The following is a 25,490-nucleotide window of genomic DNA, read 5'->3' on the forward strand; positions in this document are numbered from 1 at the left end:
ACATGGTCCTGCAGAATCACATTTTCACCATGCATTACTCTGCAGCAGAGAACGGGAGAGAGAGAGAGAGAGAGAGAGGCAGAGATACAGGGATGTGGCTCTTGGCTATGTGTTCTGATGTTAATCTACCGTGTCTGCTCAGAAATGAGTTGTTTATCATTTTAAACATGCAAAGACCAACCAGATAACATTTTAAAAATGATTTGCCAAAAGCCTCTGAGATACTATTAAATAAGATTATAAAGAAGAATAAAAGCCAGCCAAATATTCTAGATCCTTCAACATCGTTAATGTATACTAAATTATTAAAAGTAAGGCTAAAATGCAAAGAATCATTGGAGAAGATTACCTCGATAATATCCCTTAAATCAGCTCGAAATTTCAAATTAGTTACTAAAAGACATGCGGGTACCTGACAAGGTTTTTGTCGGCTTTAATCAAATTACTCACTTTTTTCTTCTTGTAACCAGCAGAATTTAAATGATTGGAAGAGAAATATTTTACTTGCTTCCTGCTGGTGTTGTGCTAAAGACTCACGTCACTGTCTGGAAGTGAGTGGATCAGTTGGAATCAAGGTCAGTCGATAGTGTGACACACAGGTAGGGCAGATATAGGTCAGTGGCACAATATGGGTGGTGATGAGTCACAAACACACACAGACAGACATAGAGGGAGGGAGGGAGGAAGAGGGAGCATGGCGAATTGGACTCTGAGCTATGGAGGCTTTATTTAACACAAATCATATCAACTTTGTAATGTAACATATAAGTCAACAGGAAGTCCTGCATATTAAGCTGCGCTCATGACTCTGTAGCTCTTACCTGTGACATAGTGAATTTCAGTTGTGCAGTTGCATCCAGTACTCAGATAACGAAATAGTGAGTAAAACAGAAACATCAGGGTTATAATAAATAATCATTATGACATGCCCGGCACTTGGCTCCTAATAGAGATTGCACTGGGGTGCTTTTTCCCACAATACAGCATGCTCCACTCTGTGCATCTTAATTACATTGCTTATCAGTAATGCTGTTATCAAGTGCGGGGCAGTTTTCATAGCATTTGCCATTCGGTGGACTCTTTATGAGAAGATACATTCTTTTATGCGGTCGCCCTAGTGGGAGCTGCAAATCTAAACCTAATCCACTGAGTTACACAGGATGACATTAACGCAGCAATCTGTGCCATCTCTCAGTTCTGAAGTCTCAATATCCATCTAAGCTGGAACGCTCATTAAAGTGGGGAATGGTTTAACACCCTCTTTTTCTATGCGCCATATGCACAACTAAATCTGTGTCACTATAATCGCTTATCCATCCTTGTTTGTTGTTACACTAAAATGCAGCTCATTCTCTCCCTGGAAGTGAAGTCTAATAAGAGCCACGCTTTGTACTGCAGAGTTGGAGCAATGTATTACCTTAGACTCTCATCCCGGAGATGCCAGCATTCTTACATCTGCATTATTTCTATCCATTTATAATGCACAACATGTCTGTAAACCCGACTCATGCTATGCAAAGTGCATTAGATTAGAGTACAACATTAGGCCTAGAGTAACTAATCACTACAATGAGCCTAATTCTCCTAGACATTGTGTGGTTGGGCCTCTTGAAAGCTATCAGGTTTATTTTTTACCGCTCACTGCATGGAGGTTATGGGAAATGCAGCTGATAGTGGCTCACATAAAATCCAAATAATAAATTTATGTGTATGCTGGTGGTGTTTTCTGGTTTATTAAGCAACAAAATGACAACAAATGCCACTTAAGGCCCAATCTGTTTATGCAGCATGTGATGCCTACACACCGTCGACCCTTAACTGTGTATGTTAACACTGCGCTTTATCGAATTCATGCTATTTTTACAGTCTCATATGTACTGTCTGATGCTCTGATACTAGCGCTGACAGATGGCCAAACAAATTTTGAGTTGGACCTTCAGAGCTCAACAGCCGCTCAAACAGATTTTGTATGTGTTATGTTCTGCGCGCCTTAACAAAAGAACAGAATTGGTTGAGATGGGCAAGTTGTCAAAAACAGCAGCAGTTAATAATCTTTTCATTTTCTCCACCAGCCGATTTTGGGCTGATAGTCCTTTTTTGCATATCATTGAGTCATACAGTTGGTACAGTTCAGTGAATTACAGTGCAGTAAAACATTAGGCCCACCATTACTAATCATGACGACAGCCCTAATTCTCCGAGCTACAGGCATTCTGTGGTCATCCTGTTGCAAACTATCAGAGCTTAGTTTTACCACTCAGCGCCTGTAGCCGAGAGATAAGTTAACGTGCTCTGCTGGCATGCTAATACATACCAGCACTGGGGGACAGGAATAAATTATTTCTTTATGACTGCGCACAAGGCAGAGCGTTTGAAGGGAGGGTAGGGAGAGATAGAGAGGAAACATAGGGAGATGAAGCAGAAAGAACAGACATGGGGGTAAATGATGGGCAGAGAAGACAGGAGGGGAAAAAGGGAAATAGAGATCCAGATTGAGAGGGGGAAAAGAGAGTTAGAAAGAGAGATAAAAATGACAAGGATAATGCAGACAGCAAGCCTCATAGTGCTTTTTATATCAGCCTTTCTTCAGTTTATAGTAATTCTGTCACCATGCCTGTGGTGAGAGAAGTAGTCATAAGTGAAGCTATGAGCTCAGCATCAACAGAGGGTTTGTTTTGGGAAATAATAATGGCAGAGAAAGTTACTGCTCTGCCCAGGAAACAACAGCCTGCATCCTCAAACGTGCGACCTTTTCACCGGTTTTGCCCTACTTTAAACGCTCAAGTCACGCAACGACAAATGGGTGTCAGATAACATTAAAGTGAGTGAAATCTCACTAAAATACACCGGGATTGGTTTCAGTGAAAAAAGCAGTGATTCGAATGGCAATTTAAGATCTCTGAAACATAAAAAAAAAAGAGTACTAACATTTAGCTAGATTATTTTTGAGTCTGCATGCTGATGTCTTGTGTCGTGCCGCGTTGTGTGCTTACACTTGGCAGCCGCTGTACGTTTGCACTCTGGGATTTTAGTAGAGGCAAAACCACACCACAAACAGTAGCATGACAAGTCAGTTGGAAAACATAAAGGTAAGCGCCAAATCAAAATTCACCGGGTGATAGCTCGCATGAGGTGTTGCACAGCAGGTCTGACTGTCTCTGAAGATATTGCTTTCCATCCCTCTTTCATCTATGCCCAGGTATAGATATGGGGGACACAATTTCCAATAACAGCCTTTAGCCAGTTGTCTGTTGGTCTGTCTATTATGGATCAACTTATTACCTCCATAAATGCACAGCATGTTGCTGTCTGGGAATGGGCTGATAATCCCTCTAAAGACTGGGGTTTTATCAAAGCTAAATCTGCTACACACACACACACGGACAGGCATGCATCAGGAATGCCCCACATGAGTACACATAGACACACACACACACACACACATGACTTGCCTGGTATAAGCATAGACATATGTGTGAGGACTGGGATTTTATCACAGACAAATCTGTGATTGTCTGGTAGTTAAAAGATTATAAAGCAGTGATTTTATAGACACAAACACACACACGTGTCATTAGCGCATGAACACTGGCTTCCTTGCTACAGGCACAGTGTAGTTAAGTGATATCAGTGCTGCTATTCTTCAACACTGTGATTCGCTTTGGATTATTAATCTGATAAGGGCTCAGTAAATCATTTCACTGACAGCTTTTATTATATTCACTTACTTCTGTTTTCTTTTTAACCTCGCTTTAATATAAAGTCCCATTCCCAGCCATGCCCGACTTTTTTCAGTTTCCTACGATTCCAGAGGTAATGTTCTATGTCACCATCACCACTGCAAAGCCCATTTCGATTTTTGCTGTAGTTTTACAGAGATAAGATTTCGAACATCATGTTTCTCCTTTTGAAAAATAGAAGAAAAAAATAGTGATGGACTTAGTGAGATGTGTGTCAATCCAGTTAAGGAGAAAAGGGTTCACGCTGCGTCTGAGATAAGCAGTCGGGCACTGCATTGTACAGCCTAATTGAAATGACATCTGTCTCACGCTAATTGATCCGCAGCAGAGCCAGAACACAGGGAGTGAAGAGACGCTGGCCTTCAGTGCAAGGTTATAGAAAGAAAAGCTGCCAGTGATGAAGACCCAGCTTGCAGCCAGCACGCTGCTTTCTCGAGGTTGGACCTAGACTGAGTTGGCACTGTTTTCCCAGACCAGCAGCTCAGAGGAGAATGCCCTCCAGTAGTGAATGCTTGGACTGTCCTCAGTGCTGGGTACTCACTCTTAGATGCAATACATGACCCGACTGTATCTGTTTACTTTACTTTCCATCATTCTTTTAACAGCGTTGGAAGGATGTAGGCTTTCTGTCATTTTTTGACAGAGCAGAGCAGCACTGAAAATTAAATATAGTATACCATCAAGTCACTCACGGGCAAGTCGTGGCAGCAGTGGCAGTTCATAAAATGTAACATACATACAATTGGAGCATGTCTGAGGACCCTAGGTGCAGAAGGAGTGCACACTGCTAGATGTCTTCTTTTGGTTTAAGCCCCACAATCAACTACTTTTGGTGACTCCTAATTAAGTCCTGGAAGAAATGTCACTGCGACTCGAAAACTGCTAAACAGAGCTCTTAGTTTCAGTGCCAGCTACCTTCCCTCATGCATTCGATTACACTCATGTCCATGTAGTTCACATTTGCTAGTTTAGACACGTGGACCGCTTTGTTTTGGTGTCTCGGAGTCAGTTTGGTGCCAGTACTTGCCCTTGATCAGCAGGCAGAAGTTAGGAGTTACATAAAGGTTGTGTATTTTGGTGCTTTAGATGAAATGAACTCAAAGTAGCATTCATTTTTTCAGGTTGTGTGCAATTTGACAGAAGTAGGAGATACAAGATGACAGAAGAGGTGTTGCTTACCTCCACTGTGTGCTTGTAAACAAATCTACAGTGATTTTGTGTCACCTTTTCACATTCCCTCCAAAAAACGTATTCTGTCAGTCAGAGAATGATGCCTCTTTATATTAGGGAGCAACCTGCCTCAGCTGTCACTCATTACACAGTTTAGTGTAAATTGAAGCTTCTGCCAGACATATTCTGTAAATTGAAAGGAAAATTTAAGACAGTTATTCTGTTTGAAACTGGCATCCTTTGATTTCCTAAAGGATTTATAATGTTTTGACAGTAATTATTTAAAATATTAACTTTCAAAAACAACACAAAACAATCACAGCAAGATGGCAAATATTTCATACAGGGATAAAAGCGCAGGAGAATGAGTGAGAATCTCGAGAATGCAATAAATGAGCTTTAGCTACAATCCTGCTGCCCTGGAAATGTCACGTGAGATTTTTTTCTTAGTTTCCCTTAATTATTTATTTATTTATTTTTTGATGGCGATTTTTCTTTTCACTTATTTCAAAATATGAAGTACAGTTTTCTTGTGTCTTGTATCACTCTATCATTTAGTCCTGGGAGCTTCAGATATAGAAATAAACATAAAGACAATGTTTAAATAAACAATGCTGTGTCTTAATGACATGCAAATCCAAAGTATATCTTTGAGCTTTTTTGAGAAATGCATAGCGAGTGGAAGTGGGGTTTTTCCAGTTATAGGTGGCAATATTAGAGTTAGGAGATGTGTTGAATAGGGAGCATTTTTTTAACATCTCTTTTTGTGTCTGTTTGATATTTTGTGATATGTGCTTTCTGCTTTTGGAGAAGTATTATTCAAGCAGGTTAATCCAGAATATTATCTTCTGTCATCTTGCCCCTGCACCATGTCAGGACTGTGTACTTTGGCTGACTAATACCGAATCTATTTTGATGTTTTGATGGAGATATCTTTGAGCTTAGCTGGATATAGTGTGATAAGTCAGATTATGTCCCATAACACTAGCTGAGATATCAGACTCGAAACTGTCCTGCTCTATGCAAACAACTCTGCTTTCAGGAATGGGAATTTTGTCGCTATCAAGATTACGGTGTAGAATAAAGATATCGACATCATCTTACTCAATGCCGTACCTAACCTTCTGGGAGATATAAGGTGACATGTAGACAGCTAGGATAGGAGCCTCATTTAAATTATATCTGCTAGCTGGGCCTGGATTTCTTTGGATGTGTTTTTGCATGCTGTCATTTTCTTTCTTTTTGTTGCAAAAAGACTATAAAATTTTACAAAGTCCATAAAAGCATTTATTTTAAATCTTCATGTCTACCCTTTCATCAATTAAAATCTTATTCTGTTTTAAAATGTACCTTTTGCTGATAAAATACAGTGTGATTGGTACTTGTTACAGTATGGTGAATGTCATACTGTGAGATAACTCAGAGTTTATCTATGTGCATGGCAGTGCCATTTATAGCTATGATGGTGAATATTAAATGCTGGGTTTCCTTGAGGCGGATAATGCCTGTGACTGTAAGTCTTACCCTGAGAGTATCTGCAATGACACGATTTTCCAGTCCAGTGCGGGACATAATCTGAGTGCCTGGAAATGGGCTGAATAAACTCAAGTTAATTTCCTGCTCTCAATAAAGCAGTAATTCCAGGCTGGATACAGCCTTGACGATGGACACAGGTGGATAAAAGCCCAGGTTCTTGTAAAACATGGCACCACGTGAAACAGTAAGGGCTCACATTTAATTTAAAAACTGTTTAAAGCAATGCACCTCAAGCTAAGGCTTTTCTGGGCAATATTAAAAATTCAGTGGAGTATAAAGGTTGACATATTGCTTTTCCAGGTCATATGAGGTCAATATGAAATCTCTGGTGGGAATGCGGCTGAATAAGGCCAAGTCGTGTCCCACTCTTATTATTATTATGCATCCAATTGCCTTGCATCAGCTGTCAGCTATTCTGTGCTATACTTTGTTACCAGCTCTGGTGCACAAGGTCAGGTTCATGGTACTTGTATATCCTTGCTGAATAAGACTGATTATGACTCAAACCCACCATAGTGCGTCTGACTCATTGACATTCACTGAAATTCTTACTTATATTTGCACCATCATCCGCCTGTAGTGTTTGGGTTGTACGGCTGGGGGCAAAGTTCATAAAACCTTAAAATAACCTGCTCTTATTAAGACTAACAATCCACTTGAAATCACATTTGGAGGCAAATTTCTTTTCAGACAAGGTCAGCTGAGAAATGAGCTGATTAAGCATGAGTCATATCTTTATTTATACGTTAGGCAGTTACCCGGCACACTTTGACAAACAAGCGGCGTTAGCTTTCAGATTTCTGTCACGGGTTAGACTTATCAGTGGCTCCGTAATCTGTGCCCCACTTTTTAGAAGCCTGTGATCAGTGGGCTCAGTGGACTCATTCAACAAGCAGCTGAAGACTCATCTTTTAAAATTGGCATTTTGGGTAGAATTTCATTTCATTTCATTTTATTGTTTTATTTCATTTTTAAATTTTTATTTGCCATTGTTGGTTTTGTTTGGTGTGAAGCACTTTGTGATTTTGAAAGGCGCTAAATAAATAAATTTACTTACTTTTTGCCAGCGAGCCTGTTGTGGAAATAGGAATCATTTACTATTGTCTTAATTATAAGGAGTAGAACTAATTTGCTCCTCATAACCTGGCTACCTAGTACAGCTATTGCACTACGTTTCTTTTCTGGTGTTCAGGCTGATAACTTGTTAAATATTAATTCACTCTTTTTCCAAACTGAGGTACCTCCTTGTACACTTTAATTGGTTTAGTGGGCATTAAGAATGCTCACATGCAGCTTAATTGCCCATTAATATGACTCATTTACTTTTATTACAAATTGCCTAGCTTTATTTCAGCACTTCGGGCAGACTAGATGAACCTGACTGGACTTGTTCTGCCTAAAATTCAATCCAGAATCAACTAAATCTTCCTGGACGTACAAATTCAATCCATGTGCCTAATTTAGGGTGCTTAGACAACAGACATATGTGTGAGTGTCAAGGTGTTTCATGCGCCTCAGTGATTCCATGCTCATTTGTGAGAATCTCTTCCTCTGCTGTTTATGTTTACCGTCTGTTGTTACTTGAACGCACGCAGACAGAGGATGCTTTACTGGCTACTTAGTAAGCTCTCTGATGTCCTCAGCATGTATAGTAATGAGAACTGCTGACACAGTGATCCAGGGACACTCAGACACAAAGATGTTCAGGATGAAAGCACGCAGACAGAAGGTGTTTTTTCTTTCTTTTGACCATTCTTATCTATTTCACTTCATTTCCTTCATTTGATTTCTCACTTTCTCGTATCTGTTTGCCATCCCTTGTAATTTATTCCATCTTTCTTTTCCCTGTTGCCTACACTGCATGTCTGTATTTTTAAATATATATATATAATTTTTACCTCTGACTTCATTTTTCAGATTTTCTCCATCACACACAGACTCACACTGAGGTGCTGTCTTGCCACAATAGACAGTGGGAGGACTGCGCCAGCCTCCTCTTCAGTTCACTGCCAGTTCACTCAGCTGCACACTGACAGGAATGATGCTAGAGAGAAATGCAAATCTGATCATGACGGCTATGCCAGCCACAAATGTTAACATCCCTCCTCAAAACTTTAGGTACCAATTTGCATTCACTTGAAAGTGCAACTCTAGACTTTTAGACATGGGTTTGTATTATTCTCGTCTCACTGCGGTTCATTCTCTTTAGACTGGTAATGTGCTGTCACTCGGTGCTGATTCACCTGTCCCTGCAGCTCACGCGGAGTCTAAAAATATCACTTCATGCTTTGTGAAAGTCAAAAGCATCTCATTTCTCATTTGATGAGAATACAACACAAAGTGGCATCATTACATTTTCAAAAGTGCATTCTGGGACCCCAAAATGCAAGGTCGTCACCCCTTTGTGACGACCTTGCAAAGATCATCAGTCTTACAAAGTTTTTTTTACATTTTTTTTTATTTGGCACAGTTTCTTTTCGCAGTATGAATGGCTGGTAATTTTGGTTGTGTGGAGCAAAGACAAGCTGTCCTTGTCATGTCGAGTATTTTTTTTATGCTGGACTGTGCCCTTGGACAAAAATATTAGAGTCCCCACTGAGTTATGCACTCTCCATCAGTCTGTGTGCATGTCTGCCTCATCATCTTGGCCTCTCTCTCACACTGCACTTGCACTACCTCCTCTGTCACTTTCCCTCTTTCTCCTCTAGTTACGCTTTGACTTTTTCTTCTTTTTTGTCTCTCTGCTTTCTTTTTTTCCTCCCTCAGTTTCTTGTCTGCATTGCTGTCTTTCAGAATTTGCTTTTTAAGTTTCCTTGTGTCGGTGCCTGCTGCCCGTCACAGTTGAGATGCATGTCTGTCTTACTCTTGCTTTTCTTAATCTCTGTCTGCCTCCCTGGCTGACTGCATGACTGTCTGTTTCTATAGCTCTGCCTCTGTTTCTAGCTGTGTCTCTCTGTTGGCCTCTACCTCCCACTCTCTAACTCTCCTTGTCTTGTGCTCAAATGCCTTCTTAGCTCTAATGGCTTTTTTTTTTTTGCTCTCTACTTAACTCTACTTCCATATTTTTTTCTCAAACATTGTAGATCTCCATGTTAACATAGCCCGTTGATCACCCCTTCATTCTGAACTGGTTTGCTCCTTCTCTCTTTTGATGACTGAGTCACTGTCCTTCACCGTCACGTGTGTTCATTCAATCTCTGTGAGAGCTCACTTCTTGAAGAGTTTCCCTCCTTAGATTACTTCTGACCTGCATGGGAGGGATGGTGACTTATTCCTTTTTTAGCGAGTTTCACATTACTTTCCATGTGTTTTAGGCTACCCGCATAATACCAAGTACAGAAAAGAGAGGTTTCACGAGTTGGCTTTGACCTGGTTCTGTACAAATTATTTTATCTGCCGAGAATAAAATATTTGCTCACCATCTTCACATTATTTATGGGGTTAACTGGTCTCTAGCAGGTACAGCTAATATTTTGCACTCAGTCAATTTTGATTTGATGGAGTGTGTTTTTGTGTTTTTAGAAATAAAATTAAACTGAAATGAATTGAACTGAAATCTTTGTCAGTTCCCATCTGTGTTTTGCAGGGTTCGTCACATGTGTGTATACATACAACATGTACATTTTTGTAAGATCCCATCCATATTCTGTGCTGTTGAAGTTCTGTGTGTGTGTGTCTATATTTAGATTACCTTTCCTATTCAACACATTCAGGATATCTCTCAATTAGTGACAAGGAATTTCCAAACCACTGGAGCCATTGTCTTAAACTAGGGCTCCATAAAGCTTAATTTCCCATAGAGAAAAGGGGTAGCGGGGTTGTTTTGAAGTCCAAATGTTCTTATCTCATGCACTATTAAGTGAGGCACTGGGGTGTGTTGGTAACATGGTTTAGAGTCCGTCTGTCACAGCCTCAGGTTATGCTGCTTCTAGTGCACACACACGCATACGTGTACATACAAACGCATGTATATTCACACAAATGAAAAGACAAACTACATGTACACATAGACACACAAGCACCTATTTTTTCAGCCACCCATTTACACACGTAAACACTGCCTCGGGGCTGTATAGAGTCCTGTTTGGCATTGGTGCAGGTCAGAGGGGTTCCCTGAGACCTTCACTTCACTGATCACATCAGGGGACACTAGCAGCTTTTATGTACGTGTTTCCATATATATTAAGTATTGATTCAACTTTGACTTGAAAGGTAACATAGGGCGCTTAGGCTGGCTTTGGATTATTCAGTTTGATCTCAGTGTGAATGTAATGAGAGAATAGTATACATGTACGGTACATGAGCATTTTTACTTTTCTTATTACATTTTAAGTGACATTCAGCACACTACTGCACATTCATTTTCATTCAGAGTCAATCCATTCTTTGTAACAATAATGCAAATATTTATTTTTACTACGCCTCAAGTATTTCAGCAGACTTCCTTCAATGAATCAACGCAGTCATCAGGAAGCAGGAAAGAAAAGAAGCAAACGATGTTTGAGCATATGTAAGAGCACCTGTGAGTTTGGTGTTCGTTTGTCATGTGAACATTTTCTTCTTTCAAATCAAAGACTTTGCTAAAGAACACTTCACTTTATTTGCTTTGCAACCCAGAATAAAATGTGAATGCACTGAATGCACTTTCAATCATTTTATAGATACGGAGTAGAGATGTATAAGAAGATGAAAACAAGCATGAAATTCATCTTTAAGCACTCAACAGCATGGAATGTGGAGTTGCAGCAACTCTGTGAAAAGCCCAAGAGTAGTTAATAGTTAATAATAGTAATAGCCATCGTTACTTCTTCATATATGTGTGTGGAAATGCATGTACTTCCTTGGTTAAAAATAATCTGTCTAATAAAATCATGCCAGTTCAAGGACATCCTTGAAGAAGTGAGCGTTTCACTGTTGAGGTCAACAACTAAGAGATGCCCTCATGAATGTAAATACAGAGGGTTGCAACTGAAGAGCAGAAAGGTCCGATTAAACTTTGACAGAGAACATTTAAAAGAGTCTGCACACTTTGGAAAAAATTTTTGGACAGATGAAACCAAGATTAGCATGTGCCAGAATGATGGGAAAAGTAAAGAGAAGGAAAGGAACAGCTCATGTGAGCGTATCACATTAACTGTCAAACATTGGGAGAGGCAGTATTATGGCACGGGCATGTATGACTCCCGGCTGAACCAGATCTCTGATGTTTAGTGGTGATGTGACTGCTGATAGAAACAGCAGGTTGTGAAGTGTAGAGGGCTATATTCTCTGCTCGGATTCAACCAAATGCTGCACATCTGAGCTGACACTACAAAATCAACCCAAGGGTTTCTCAAAGCAAAGAAATGCAAACCAGTCACCTGATCTCAACCCATAAGTGCATGCTTTGCAGTTACTGAAGGACAAATCTAATGCAGAAAGACCCACAAAGAAGAAGTTTCAGTGATGGCCTCGAATAGCATCTTAGCATTTGTTGATATCCATGAGTTTAGACTTTAAGTCTGTCACTGACTGTAAAGTAATCCACTGTGTTATGTAGAGAGGGAAAATAACCAGAATGTATAATTTCCCCTAAACCAAACTAGATGCAGATGTAATGCACTGATGCAGATCACTACGTGCATACATACGTCCACCTATAGATGAACTGAAAAACACAAGCAGATGCAAACATCAGGCCTGGGAGAGGCTCTGGCAGGCAGTGCTGAGCACTGTGAGGTGCTGCAGTGAAATTGATGCCACATACACTTTGTGTATTTGCTGCTGGCACTTAACTGCTGGCAATCCCGAGTAGGAGCTCTGATAGTGTGTGTTTGTGTGTGTCTATAAAAGATAGAGGCCAGATTTTGGGACAAAAGTTAAAGATTATCCTAAGTTGGTACACTCTTTTTGTTTTTTTCTCAAATTCATCCTCAAGCTTTTTCTCATATTGTCAGACTCTGACACACACACACATAGTATACAGTGTCTTTGCTGCAGGCACCAAAGTAACATTCTCAGTACTGGTCGATTCCAGTTGGCCTGTGTCAGGTGCTGCTTTCATATGTAAGGTGGCTGTTATGTGTGCCTCTGTGTTTGCATGGGGCAGAGAGGTAGTCAGGCAGTATTTGTCTTTCTTTGCATGCGTGCCAGATAAACTGATGCCTGATGTGTCTCTGCATATGTGTGGATGAAACTGGGTGAGGGGTATGTTAGCGTCAACGCAGTCATCATGGAAGCAGGAGAGAAAAGAAGTAAAAGATGTTTGAGCATATATAAGAGCACCTGTAAGTTTGGTGTTCGTTTGTCATGTGAACATTTTTTCCTTCAAATTAAAAACTATTCTAAACATGAACTGTAGAACCCACTTTACCTTCTTTGCAAGACGGAATAAAATATCCACAGCTAGTGGGTTTGTTTGACAGTTAACAAACTCAATGAAGTCTCTTTTCTTATGATTTCAGTCTGAGCTCACGGAAGAGCTGGGCTTCTACCAACAAAGGCACCAAACTTAGAATACATTTTTCTGTTTCATTTCTTTGTTTTCTGGTTATCCAGGGCCGAGTTTTTTTTTCTGCTGTCACACAAAACGCTCATGTATGCTTCAAGCTTTTGCTGAGTGAGTAACACAAAGTACGACAGACTGTGTGTGAAGTGCTAAGTGAGCAGAAGACTGCATGGCAGCCTCTCACAGTGTTTGCCAAATGCATGTTGCCTTGGCAGAAGAACTGTCCTTTCTGAGCAGCTAGTGGTACCAATGATCAAATGTGTTTCATGTATATGTCTGTGTGTTGGTGAGTGAGACCGCTCAGTATTTCTCAGTTTGTTTGGAGCATCAAGTAGCATCTGAAGAGAAGAGTGGCTTCAAGCTCTGATAATGACAGAACAGCATGCATTTGTAGTGTGAGTGTAGTGTATCTACTGATAACATCAGCTTAAGTCCAGATTAGAAAATCCCTAGAGAGAGCTTGTATTTATGTTTGTAGAGCTGGGGTGTGCTCTTTTAACTAATCTGCTAGGTACAGTTTTTCACAGTCATTTTTCTATGTGGACGCATGCACACAAACACGCCGGTTTGTCCAAACGGCAAAATCTTCTAACAAGACCGGTGAGCCCTAAAGTGGGTTTATCAACAAAGCACTTCGGAGCAGTGAGGAGGAGGCGAAAGAGGAGATGAAGAGTTGAAAGTAGCAACAGGGGTCTTTTCTACTTGAAAGTTTACCTGAGAGAAACTTTTGCGATCAAGGCCCAGGCGACTGACTCGAAGCTGACCAAAGTCCGGGTAAAAAAACCAAAACAAAACCAAAAAAGACATCAACTGAAAACTTTGGGAAGTTACAAAAGGCTTCAAAGTGAGACAGAGAGGGGTTAAAGTGAGACAGGTGTTGCTGGATCCTGTGGTTGTCGTGATACTGGAATTTAAAACTCAATACCAATAACCAGGAAAATGTCGTAGATACTAATTTAGATGCCATGAGAGAAAAAATGACAAAATTGTGAGGTTTATTAAAAAAAAGAAAAGACTACAACAATACTGGTTGGTGCAAAAGAATTCAACTATAACCCTGTTTAGTTTCTGTGCTTCTGGTGACTTGGCACTATATTTTTAGTGGTGTGCAAATAAAACTGGAAGGTAGACTGCCACTGTTTCTGTCTACTAGTATACTGCTAGTATGCTTTTCTCAGCTTCAATCAGGAGAGGAACAGAACACTTTACATGCACATAGTGTGCTTTCCTCTTAAATTAATACTGTTTGTTAACATTACAGACAAGCAGGACTGATAATGTTTGCTAATAGCCGCTACCTTAATTGTGACTTAACATATAGCTAACAAGGGTAAAAGCTGAACACCTAATGCTAAAATGTTCTGACCAGGTATGTATTTATATTAAGTGTTTAATTAAGTGTTTTCTTAAGTGTTGTTGAACCGGAAGCTTTATTGACCTAACAAAACACCTCATAAAGACTGGGGTGTGAGTCATTAAGGCTACGTTCACACTGCAGGCGAAAGCGCATCAAATCCGACTTTTTTGACCCTGCGACCCATATCCGATCATGGTATGACAGTGTGAACAGCACAAATCCGATATTTTCAAATCCGACCTAGGTCACTTTCGTATGTGGTACTGAATCCGATACATATCTAATATTTTAGTGACTGCTGTTTGAACGGTCATGTCGCATGAAATCCGTCTTTTACGTCACTGACACAAGACAGACGCCAATTATCAGCGCTGGAGAAGCGCCCAAAGACATCGTGAACGCTTCCTGGCCTTTCAGCGTAGACGTTAGTGAAACTGTTGGGAAGACAACGTGAACATTTCATTTGTATAATATTCTGTATAATCTGCAGATTCTGACAGAAATCTGCAACTATCTTTGAAGCACCGCTCCTCTCTAAAACAGCAATAAGGATCATTATTAGGCCATATTTAAATAACAAAATAACTTTATAACTTAAAGCAAAATTGGGAAACGTAAAGTCCGAAACAAGTCTTTATATTAACGGCCATCAGTCAAACAATACTGTTTGGTCTGAGTCTAAACAGAGCGTGTTGTGTGTGACGTCTTCTTTTGCGCATGCGGGCCACTTTGAGGGCCGTGAACGGTTCACACTAGAGCGCGTTTGCTGTCACATTTTATTTGTAGTGTGAACAACCAGACAAAAAAATTGGATTTGATCAAAAAATCGGAATTGAGCATTAAGACCTGCAGTGTGAACGTAGCCTAAGATGCTATGCTAAGTTTGCTGCGCTGCTGTTCATGTGTCAGGTGCTAGTGAAGAGAAGGGCTTTGTGCCTGCCTGTCTTCAGGAGTGTTCTGTCACATTGCGTGTCAGCTGTTGGAAACAATGCTGTTTCAAATGATTAGTCATACTAAAAGTAATTTTTAGTATCAGTCAGTATTCAGTTTGCTATGCTATATGCTAGTTACTAAAATTTTGGTATTGAAAGGTACTGTATTCCTTCTGGAATTGGTTATAGTGACATCCATAGTGGATATTTTGCATAGATAAGAAATGGGGGAAAAAAACAAAACAAAAAAATAAAAAACACACACAATATACACACGCACATAAATTTTACTAGTTGCACAAAATTTCAAGCCAATTTGGAAGAACGCTCAGACTTGTTTTATTCATGATGGACTTTGTTGTCAGAAAGGTGAGACAAAGAACCAAGTTGGGTGTTTGTATCGTAACATGCAGCATGCATTATGCTCACTTCTCAATGCAACTTTAATTAACCATCGTTTGCCTCATCATGAATTTTTAATAGTATCCAAAGCTATTTTTGACAATACCCAACAAGCCTGCCTATTCAGATAATTAAGCTCCAAAGTTGCCATCACAGCCAAATTTTCAAGTTTAGGGTTGTCCCGAGGCTGTTGAATTTTTTATTTTTTTTCCACTGCCACATTCTTCTAAATTTGCACGAGCGGGCCTAATTAGAGGTTGAATTTGGTTGCAAAGCACTGACTGCACCACTGAGTTTTTATCCAGCCTTAAAGCACTCAAGAGGCCTGTCTTGGTGTCTCAGCAGAATTAAGTGTATAATATCACAAGTGTTGATGCAGCTCACAACCCCAAATGTTTTCCCTGCCGCTCTTCATTTCATGCTTTGACATTTACATTTTTTTAAGAAAGCCACATTCCTTTAAATACTGAGACAAAGATAAAATGAAAGCAAAAGTTGCAAATATGGTAACGAAACCCAGTGAGTTCTTTCAAACATTTAGCAAAAAGATAGTAATGCACTACATGGTGTGTTTCTGTACAGTATATGTATTTGTGCTTCAGAAGTCATTTAATGATCTCTACAGGGTCTTTGAAGCATTATGTGAGGTATCAGTCTCATGCAATGTTACTTCCCACTTACAATGTATCTGCATAGCCAAAAGCAAAGAGCCTGAAGTTCAGCCCATTAAATGGATCCAAGTTATCCTCAGGCTTCTTTTCCGTCCAGCAGGGTTTTATAAGGGGTATATTTCACTGACTCACTGGCACAGCTGAGCAGGGAAATCCTTCTCTTCACGGTCTAGTTAGGATGACTGATGCAAATATGCTGCTGCTGAGTCCAGACACTGACACCATCATCACACTGACCCACTTAAAGAGCGAGAGAGCGAAATAGAGACAGAGTGAGAGAGGATGTTCCAAGTCATTTGTGACTTACATTTATTATTATGACTTCACGTGTTTTAAGTCGTTTCAAAGCTATTAAAGCACCGACTCGTGCACGCAAGCTCTGTGATGTGGGAAGGAGGACGAGATATATTTCAGCTCATTTCAGATGAATGTCCGGGACATTCTTTGGACATGCATGAAAGAAAGAGATCAGCTTCAGATCATTTGTGATGCATATTGCATTGTATATTTTCTGTGCAACCACATGCCTTTCCTCTGTGTGGGACTTTCCTAATTGATACATATGGTAGCCATCAACTTTTGCATGGATCTTTTGATCTGGTCGTCTTGTTAAGAAAAGAGCGAATGTTCGTTTTACGACATCATGATAGTATCATCCAGTCTTATTTTTGTAAAGTTTGAACATTTAGCAATCTTAAACTAAGGATATAATTAACTATCCCCTCTATAGCCTTGGCTTGTTCAGTCTGGTAAGTGTTAAAGAGCAACTCATTTAACTTAAGTAACTTGACCATTTAACTGTCACAACCTGGCTTGATTCGGTCCAGATGTATATCTATGTATATATACAAATATATGTATATATATATATATATATATATATATATATTTATATATTTGCAAAGAATGAATGCCATTGAAATGCAGCAGATTTAACTGGAGGTGGATGGAGTGGATGACAGGTGAAAGATAGTGATTACTGGTAATATTGGCAATCAAGTCACTGCAGGATTCTGTACTAAGCCTGAACGCTACTCATATCAACCAAGATCTGTGAGTGCCTAAACGTAACCATTTCACTAGCTGGGCCCACGTCCTCATTTTAGGTTTGACAGCGTTTTAGTAGGTAGAGGTGAATGCTTTGACATGAATTGAGCTGTGGTTTGGGGAAGGCCTCGAAGGGGACTGGCGATGGCTCCCGGGCCTGGCAGATCCCCAAGTGAAGACGTTACAGAATAGAGAACAAGGAGGGAGGGAGGGTGGGGCACGTAAACGAGAATGATCAGCTTGCAGAACTGGGGGAACCTATATAGATGACAGCCGGAAGGAGCGTGTTTGGAGGCGTGGTCCTGCTCCTGAAATTCCGATACATAATCTCCAATAAAACTAACAATGCTGTAGCAGCAAAAGCTGTAAATCAAATACATTGTTACGCATTCATCGTCAACATTTTTATAACTTGTCTGGTTAATAGAAAGCATAGTAAAAGCTGCACGTTTTCTTCCAAATGCATTTTCAGTTGTTGACTACTTGGCTTTAAATATCTTCTAGGCGGCAATTTTGTGAGGTAAAAGTGAAAGGCACTATCGGACAGGAAGTCTCTGATTGTAGCCTGGCCCACTAATTTGTCTGGGTAACAAACAAAGTCAGCATTTCGGAAAGGCTGTGATAAATCTGATGAAAGTAGTTATGTTATTTAAACGTTTGCAATTACCCCATTTTACATCAAGTAAATTAGACTGATTGTGAATAAACTGCAAACGCCTGTACACTCCAGGAGTTGCACGAAACTCATCTTTAATCCTCGCCCTTGTCACTTATTTTTTTCCACCAAGTTTATGCCTTTCTGTGTATTTGTTGTTCACTTATTGTGATTACTTGAATGAAAATATCTTGCCCAGGTACTGAAATCCACATTCTCTCCTACTCAGGAGAGCCTTCTTCTTGTTTATATTCCACATGAGTGCTGCTGGCCTTATTGCTCGTTAACCTTTCCTAATATGACCTACGTGTATTAATAACACTCAGTAGGAAAGGTCAATCAATGTGTGTGCGTGCATTAGTGTTTGTTTAATTGTTTGTCACCAGGAATGCTTATGCAATCTGTAAGTGGCTCTGTATAGGAGGTATATGGGCTTTTCAGTGAAGTGGTGAGGGTAAATTGAATTTGCTCTTAATAATTAACCAGGACAAATGGTTTGATGTTGTGGTGCTGTTATTTGTCTGAGACTATGGGGGAGGGTTGGCTTGCAAATGATGATACGCAATCAAATGTGCTGCATATAATGGAGTTTGTCTTTGCTGCATAATCACTCCTAGATTAATATATCTTTGCTTTGCCATATTACAGGAAGGAGTTTTTTTAAAATTCAGTTACAACATGGGAACGCAACAACCTTTTAATCTATACAGAATTGCCTTGTTTATATTAAGTACTTAATTAAATTCAGGTTGACCTTAAGGAATATTATTACAATATAAATGTATATATCTGACTCGTGTAACCAGGTTAATGAATTTCAACCAATCGTCTCATTAAAATGTTGCGTGCGATTCTACGCTGACCTTTTTAGTGCAGCAGTGCTTGGAGATGCTTATCTTATCTTATCTTCCAAAAAGAAAAAAAAGAAAACAGAATGAAGATTTTCCATGTGCACCACTAAACAAATTACATAAAAATGTCCTAGTAGGCTTCTAATTGTTATAGTAGTAGTAGAAATGCAGCTACATATGTATCAGCACAGTGATTCTGTTATTTAACTTAGCTTTCGATTTTTGCCATTTTTCTGTGTTAAACTACTGGAGGATCAAGCAGTTTTGATGATTTATTTTTAGCTTCTGCACTGTAACTGAACCCTCTTTAATGAGCTCTGTGTTTTTTTCAGTATGGATCCAAATCATTGGGAAAGGAAGTCCAGGCATGTGTGCATCTGCAGAATCAGAGAGTGGGTATGCTTGGCGGTCAAACAGATCAGGGTGTCATGCGTGAATCCACTAAAAGTATTGATTATTGCTAAGAATTCTCAAATGTTCAGAGAAGTCCTTGCTAACCTGACTACTGAGTAGTCCTGCTTGGTGCATTACCACTAGAGCAGGGCGATATGACCCAAAATATTTATCACGATATACATTTGAAAATTTGCAATATCGATATAACTGACGATATAATTGACACTAGACAAAATACTTTACAACTCCACAAATTTATTAGTGCAAAAAACTCCAAAACATCAATGTATTTTCACTTAAACAAGCAGCTGTTTTTTATGTGCAATAAAGTTATATAAAAATTTAACAGTGCAAATGCAAATTCCTTGCTGACAGTTTAACCAAAAGGCATTTCCAGTGAAAATTGACCGACATATCCTCAGCATAACCATGTATAATATCCACAAAACTTAAAAAGAGGTTATACACACACAATATGGTAATATTATGTTGAAGCACAGTACGTATCACTCCGCGAGGCTGTTGCCTATGATAGCCGTAATGCTTCTACAATCAGACTCGTCCTCTAAGTCACATTATTATGCATCAACTATGTGCCCTTCAGGGAGACCTCAGAGAAGTCAAACAGGAATGAATACTTAGCAGAAGTGTCTCCAGCTGTTCATGTCTGCAACAGAGTATAATCACTCAGGAACGCTAACAAGCCTGGTTAGCAAGGTGCGCCAATGTACTGTATGGTTAAATTGCAAAGATGCATAGATGCGCTAATTAGTGCATGCAAGCAAACAAGACATTAAAAAAGCTGGAGTACACTTATTGGACAGTCTGTCAGTGCATTAACAAAATAACTTGTTATATTATTCATCCAATACCCGTGTTAGACATGCACAAACATTACAAACATGGACAAGTTGTCTAGTTCAGGGACTCAGTACAGAACAAAACTTCCAAACATTCAAACCTAAATACTACCAGTAATGACAGCAAAATGTTTGTGACATTGACAGCTTGGCACAGGGAATTAACGATAGATTATTGAGACTCGACAAAGTGGCGTTCACATGGATCAGTGAGGGTTATTTCAACAGGGCCACTGAGGTAAAGAGACAGTTTGATCAACACCTGTCAAAGCATAATACCCCATGCAGATTTTTGTAAACTCAGTAATGCACAACTCTAGTACACAAATAGCAAAGTTACTTTGATGACAACAATGTATCAGCATGTAAATGTTAGCTAAAACAGCAGCTTGGTGCTTCATATATTAACACGTCCCCATTGGCACCAAATAATCTTCCAAGGTCAGGTTCAGCTCAAGGAAATCTTTAAATGTGCAGTGAATGCTTTCTGTGTTTTTGAAATATTAGATCTGTAGTCCCAGAATTGCTTACGAAATTTGTCTTGAACTTTCTGTTTAATTTGTCATCATGCTCTTAATTTTTTTGTCTCAGACCTCAACAAACCATTTTTCATTTTGTTTTAGATAACAGACCATCACTGTCTAGTATTATTAATTATAGCCCACAACAAGATAAAAATAATAAACGGAGGCAATGCTTCACAAACAGAGAAGCATACATGAGTGTTTATCTCTGTGTGGTTGACTGCTAGGTGAATGTGAATGCAGTCAACCACAGCTCGATTCTTGGTTTATGTATACTGTATATATCTATCTATTTACAAGCCTGTTTGCTGTGCTGACTTTGCTGTGGCAGAGCTTAAAAGCATGCACACAAAGTTTAGCTTTCATTTAATTGCAGCCCACCAAATACCCAATTTTGGGTCCCAATCCGTGGTTTAGAAAAACAGCCGACACGACCCACTGCAGACGAGCATTTCATGTTTTCTCGGTGTGTGATTTCCAATCTGACTGAGGCCCGATAACGGCGACATTGCTGTTACTCATTCCCTCAGATCCCCATGCCTTCGTCTCTCCTAATCAGATTTCTCTGGTTGGGTTATTTATCATCGCCAGCTCTGACTGTGAGTGATGCTTGGCTAATGGGTTTAGCATTCAAATCTGCCGGCTTGATGCGACAGAATCCCAACAAGGGTTGTCATTCCTGTGGCAGCAGCAGCTCCAGAGTGGCGTAAATAAGAGCAAAAAATAACACTGAAATTTGCATTCATGTCATGTCCTTTTTTTTTGAACTTCTGGGTTTGATTGATTTTAAAAGTGTTAAAGTAATATGGAGATAGAGGTGAAGAAAGGAAAAAAGAAAGAAAGTTCAAGTTTGTTAAAAATGACAAGATCAAGATGTTCATCCATGCATACGTTTACTGATGTATCCATCCAACCATCCATGAACCGTGCATTTCTGTTTGCCTGTTCATTTATTTCCAGTTCAGATGGGATAAAAAAGGGATCTTGACTCACTGAGAGAGAGCCAGGAAATAAAGAAATGCATCAAAAAGCAGTATACAGCACAGAAAGTCTTTGACAGGGTGAAGAGCCTATAAACAGAAATGAGTTGTGCTGAATGACAGTTATGGTTATGACAGTAAGTCATAAACCAACAGCTGTGAGTCTTCTGCGACTCTTCTATCTAATTTCACAATTGCACCTGCACCGTGCGGTGACATTCTGTGGTATGTGCTTGTGAGACGGGTCGTCGTCTCTTTTTGTTTGTTGCACAATCTGCAGCAATGACAGAACGCTAAATAACAAGACAGCTGTTTGTCTTTCCCCGCTTCTTCTTCTTTTTTTCTCGATGATATGTGGTTGAGTGTCAGGTGCATCCTTTCCTGATGTTTGATCTAAGGCCATAAATTAACTGATAGCAGTGATAACGACGCAGGGTGCATGTGTATGGATGCACGTGTGGGCTTGTGTGTGTGTGTATGTCAGACTCTCCAGTCTTCACTGTTCCACCACCTGTTCCATGTAAATAGCTCCATATGTATGGATGGAAGACTTTATATGGCTAATGGGAAACATTCTGGACGCCCTTATCGGCTCATCTGTCATGTAACCCGGTTACAAAGGGAAAAATCTGATCACAATGAGCGATATCAAGAACACTTTACTTTCAACTTTTAATTCTGCTCCTTAGTAGTTTCTAAAGCGTGTAGATTCTTCCTCAGCAGATTGCTAATCAACCACCAGTTTCAGCATGATTCCGGGCAAGTCTCGACATGCATGCACCCTCTGAGTTTAGGCAGTTTGTCTTGTCTTCCAGGATTTTGCTCACGCCTACACTCGCAGAAACACATGCGACACCAGTTTACTGGGATGTTCAGCATTCATTGGCGTCAAAAGAAAAGAAAAAGTGAAAAAAACTTGAGTTACAAGTGCAACAGAGCACATCTGTATCACCCTATATGACGGTAAAGCTGCAAAACCTGATCATGAGGTGTGAAGCACGTTTGAAGCAGTGATAGACTTTATCGTTATGTAACACACTGTGTTTGTTTCTATATCTGTGGCGGGATTTTCTTGAGGCCTGACAAGCTGCACAGACAAGTTAACCTGGAAAAATACAACTTCACCTCTATAATCTCTATAATGTCACACTCATAATAGATGACAGTTTTTTACTACAATCTCATCCTTTTTCACCTCCTCAAGCCTTATTTCTCAGTGTCTCTTGTCCCTTTGCTCCTAGTGTTTACTTCTATATTATTGCCACTGTATTTTATCCTTGCATGCATTACATTTAATTACGTGGTTTGCGCTGGATCATCTTGCTGAATAAAAAAAGTATCTACTACTTATCCTAGAGTATTTCCTTGCAGCACAGTTTAAACAACATTGAATTGTCACAGTATATCTGTGTTTTGTCCCTCCTTTTGTGCGGGCTGATGAACTGACAAACCCTCGTGTGTCTGTATTTTGATTCACTGTGCGTGCTTATTTGCCTAAACGTGTGCGCCTAGGTTATGTGTCTCAGCATGACTTCAAGTCTCCCACTCAGCTTTGTAATTACCTTTTTTCCTGCTATGACTGTTAATTGGAGTAGGGGAAAGTCACTGCTGTGCACATGCAGACACACAGATTAACACATGCACAGTTGAGCTGTCTCACCGAGAGCGATCAGGACTCTTAAGTGCTCTTAATTAAGTTAAAGCTCCACAGTGACATGTTTTTGTATTTATCTGTTCTGATTTTTCATTTATCATTTTCCGAAACTAATCCTTTGTGTATATAGTTACCCCGGCGAGTGGGAAATGACACTTTGACAGCCTGTTCGGTCTGCTGTTGACAAGTGCGAGTGAGAAATTTCATTTTTCATTCGGATGCAGAGGAGCTGACGCCAAATGACTGTGATGAAGTTTTTAATTGAATTTTGAAAATGGTTATGTATTTTCATTTTTACATATTTCATTACTTACTATGTGGAAAGCTGCTCATCAACATTTGCCACAGGGACAAGGAAACTCAAACTTAACATCAGTTTGTAGCTTTTTACATATTGACTTGACAATGCTATCATTTGACATGCTTCGATGAAAGCTGCTAAGTTGGGGAAATGATGTTTTAAATGTTAAATATGTATATTTTAATATGCTATTTATTTTGCTGATTTTTGTTAGTCTGTCTAAACTCTAATTGAGATCTTTACCGACTGTCTTTTCACTGATCCATAGCATCCAAACCTCATAGTTTTGGAGCCTACAGTTACAGAGGCTAATCAGTATCACTACTGGTAGCATGAAGCTAAATGTGGACCCTACTGAGCTTGCACAGGTAGTCCACATCGATACGATACCACTGCCTGTGGGACATTTTGTTTAGGTTCATCTGACTGTCCGGGTGCTTTGAGAACATGTGGTTTGAGTTATAGGTTAGTATAAATCAGAGGATCAGTGAACCAGGAAGGCAGTTAGGAGCGAGTTGAATAAAATGGTTTTCTGATTGTTACACTGCCAACACATTGCAACTTATTATAGATATTAGTTTCTTTCTCTTTCTGTCTGTGGCTTTCTAATTCTTTCTTATTCACTTCAATAACGTTTTCTTTATATGGCTGATGCCAAAAAATCATTCTGGAATCAAAGCTGATCTGTAATTTCATAGTGCTGACAGACTGACACAAAGTAAAAAGCATGCAGAGACAGAAGATTTCCAATAGAGTATCTGAAAGTGTCACTTCAGGATCCAGTCCAGAACATCGCAGTTGATTGTGCTTTTTTTTTTTTTTTTTTTTTTTTTTTTTTAAAGTGCTTTGTTTTTGTTTTATTCTGGTTCGAAATGTTTAAAATGACAGCTACCCCGGCACATGATGTCTCCCATGTCACAGTATTCCTGTTCTTGATGTATGGCAGTGCGGGTTTCAAGTTTTGGCATCATTCTTGTATGCCTATTTGCAGGAATGGTTTCCCTTCCAAGTCATGAGGTCAAGGATTCCTGCAGGTGTTTGCCCCAAACGCAGCATTTTTGGAGACATCAGAGAAACTTTCTCTCTTGAACTCTGACAAAACAAGCGAGACATGTAACGATAACCAACACACATTTTTGAGGGAGGTGGAATTTCTGCAACCATCAGGGATGTGTCTGTACACGGGATGCATTTACACACAGATTACTTATTAATTTTTGTTTGGTCCGCTTGTTCCAGTGGTAAGGAAACATTTTTTTTTGTCATTTGCATTTTTTCTTTTGCATTTTGTGAGTCTGAGATGTAATGTGTGATTGTAGCCATGGTTGAGACCGTTCCTAGTCTATGTGTGTGTATATCTGTGTGTGTGCACGCGCGTGTGCATGTACGTAATTTTGTGACAAGAAAGCCACAGATTATTGCACATGAAATGTTATTCATACAAAGCAGCTCTAGCGTGACTATCCCCCTGCTACAGCACTCAACAGCCTATTGGAGAAATACAACAGAACAAATCTCAGTGAAAATAACAGTCTGCAAATCTCACAAGGGAGGTTCTCTTCAACTTCTCGTCATTTCTGATTTTACTTTTTTTCCAGCTGAGGTCCTTGTTGTAAGTTTAAAAAAAGAATGTGTTTCTTTTTTTTAGATGAACAGAAAGGCTGTAAACATTTGTGTGCTGGGAACTGTTACAGTACTGCATGAGGGTGTTGTCTAGTTTCTAGAAACCCTCCAGAAGAAGGAAGCTGTCTAAAAGTTTGGAGGTTAACACTAACTAGAGGTGGGAATTACCACACACCGCATGACACAATTATTACAGTGCTTTGCTCATAATAGGATATAATGACATTAGTGCAATTTTAAACATTCTGTGATATGCTGAGCATTGCAATAACATATGCTTCCATTCATCACCTTTTTCAGCTGC

General features: G+C 39.6%; 1 long non-coding RNA gene across 12 annotated transcripts in view; it reads left to right on the top strand.

The window, feature by feature from the left end:
• LOC102082788 (uncharacterized) overlaps positions 1–25,490 on the top strand; it is a 139,750-nt gene that overhangs the window by 3,192 nt on the left and 111,068 nt on the right. The window contains exon 3 of one of the 12 annotated variants that reach the window (XR_003222185.1): positions 25,212–25,343. The exons of the other annotated variants lie outside the window; for them this stretch is intronic. This is a non-coding gene — a long non-coding RNA (uncharacterized LOC102082788). The remainder of the gene's footprint in view (positions 1–25,211; positions 25,344–25,490) is intronic. 12 annotated transcript variants of the gene reach the window in all.

This window comes from Oreochromis niloticus, linkage group LG11 (assembly GCF_001858045.2).
Source record: "Oreochromis niloticus isolate F11D_XX linkage group LG11, O_niloticus_UMD_NMBU, whole genome shotgun sequence".
Lineage (NCBI taxonomy): Eukaryota > Metazoa > Chordata > Actinopteri > Cichliformes > Cichlidae > Oreochromis > Oreochromis niloticus.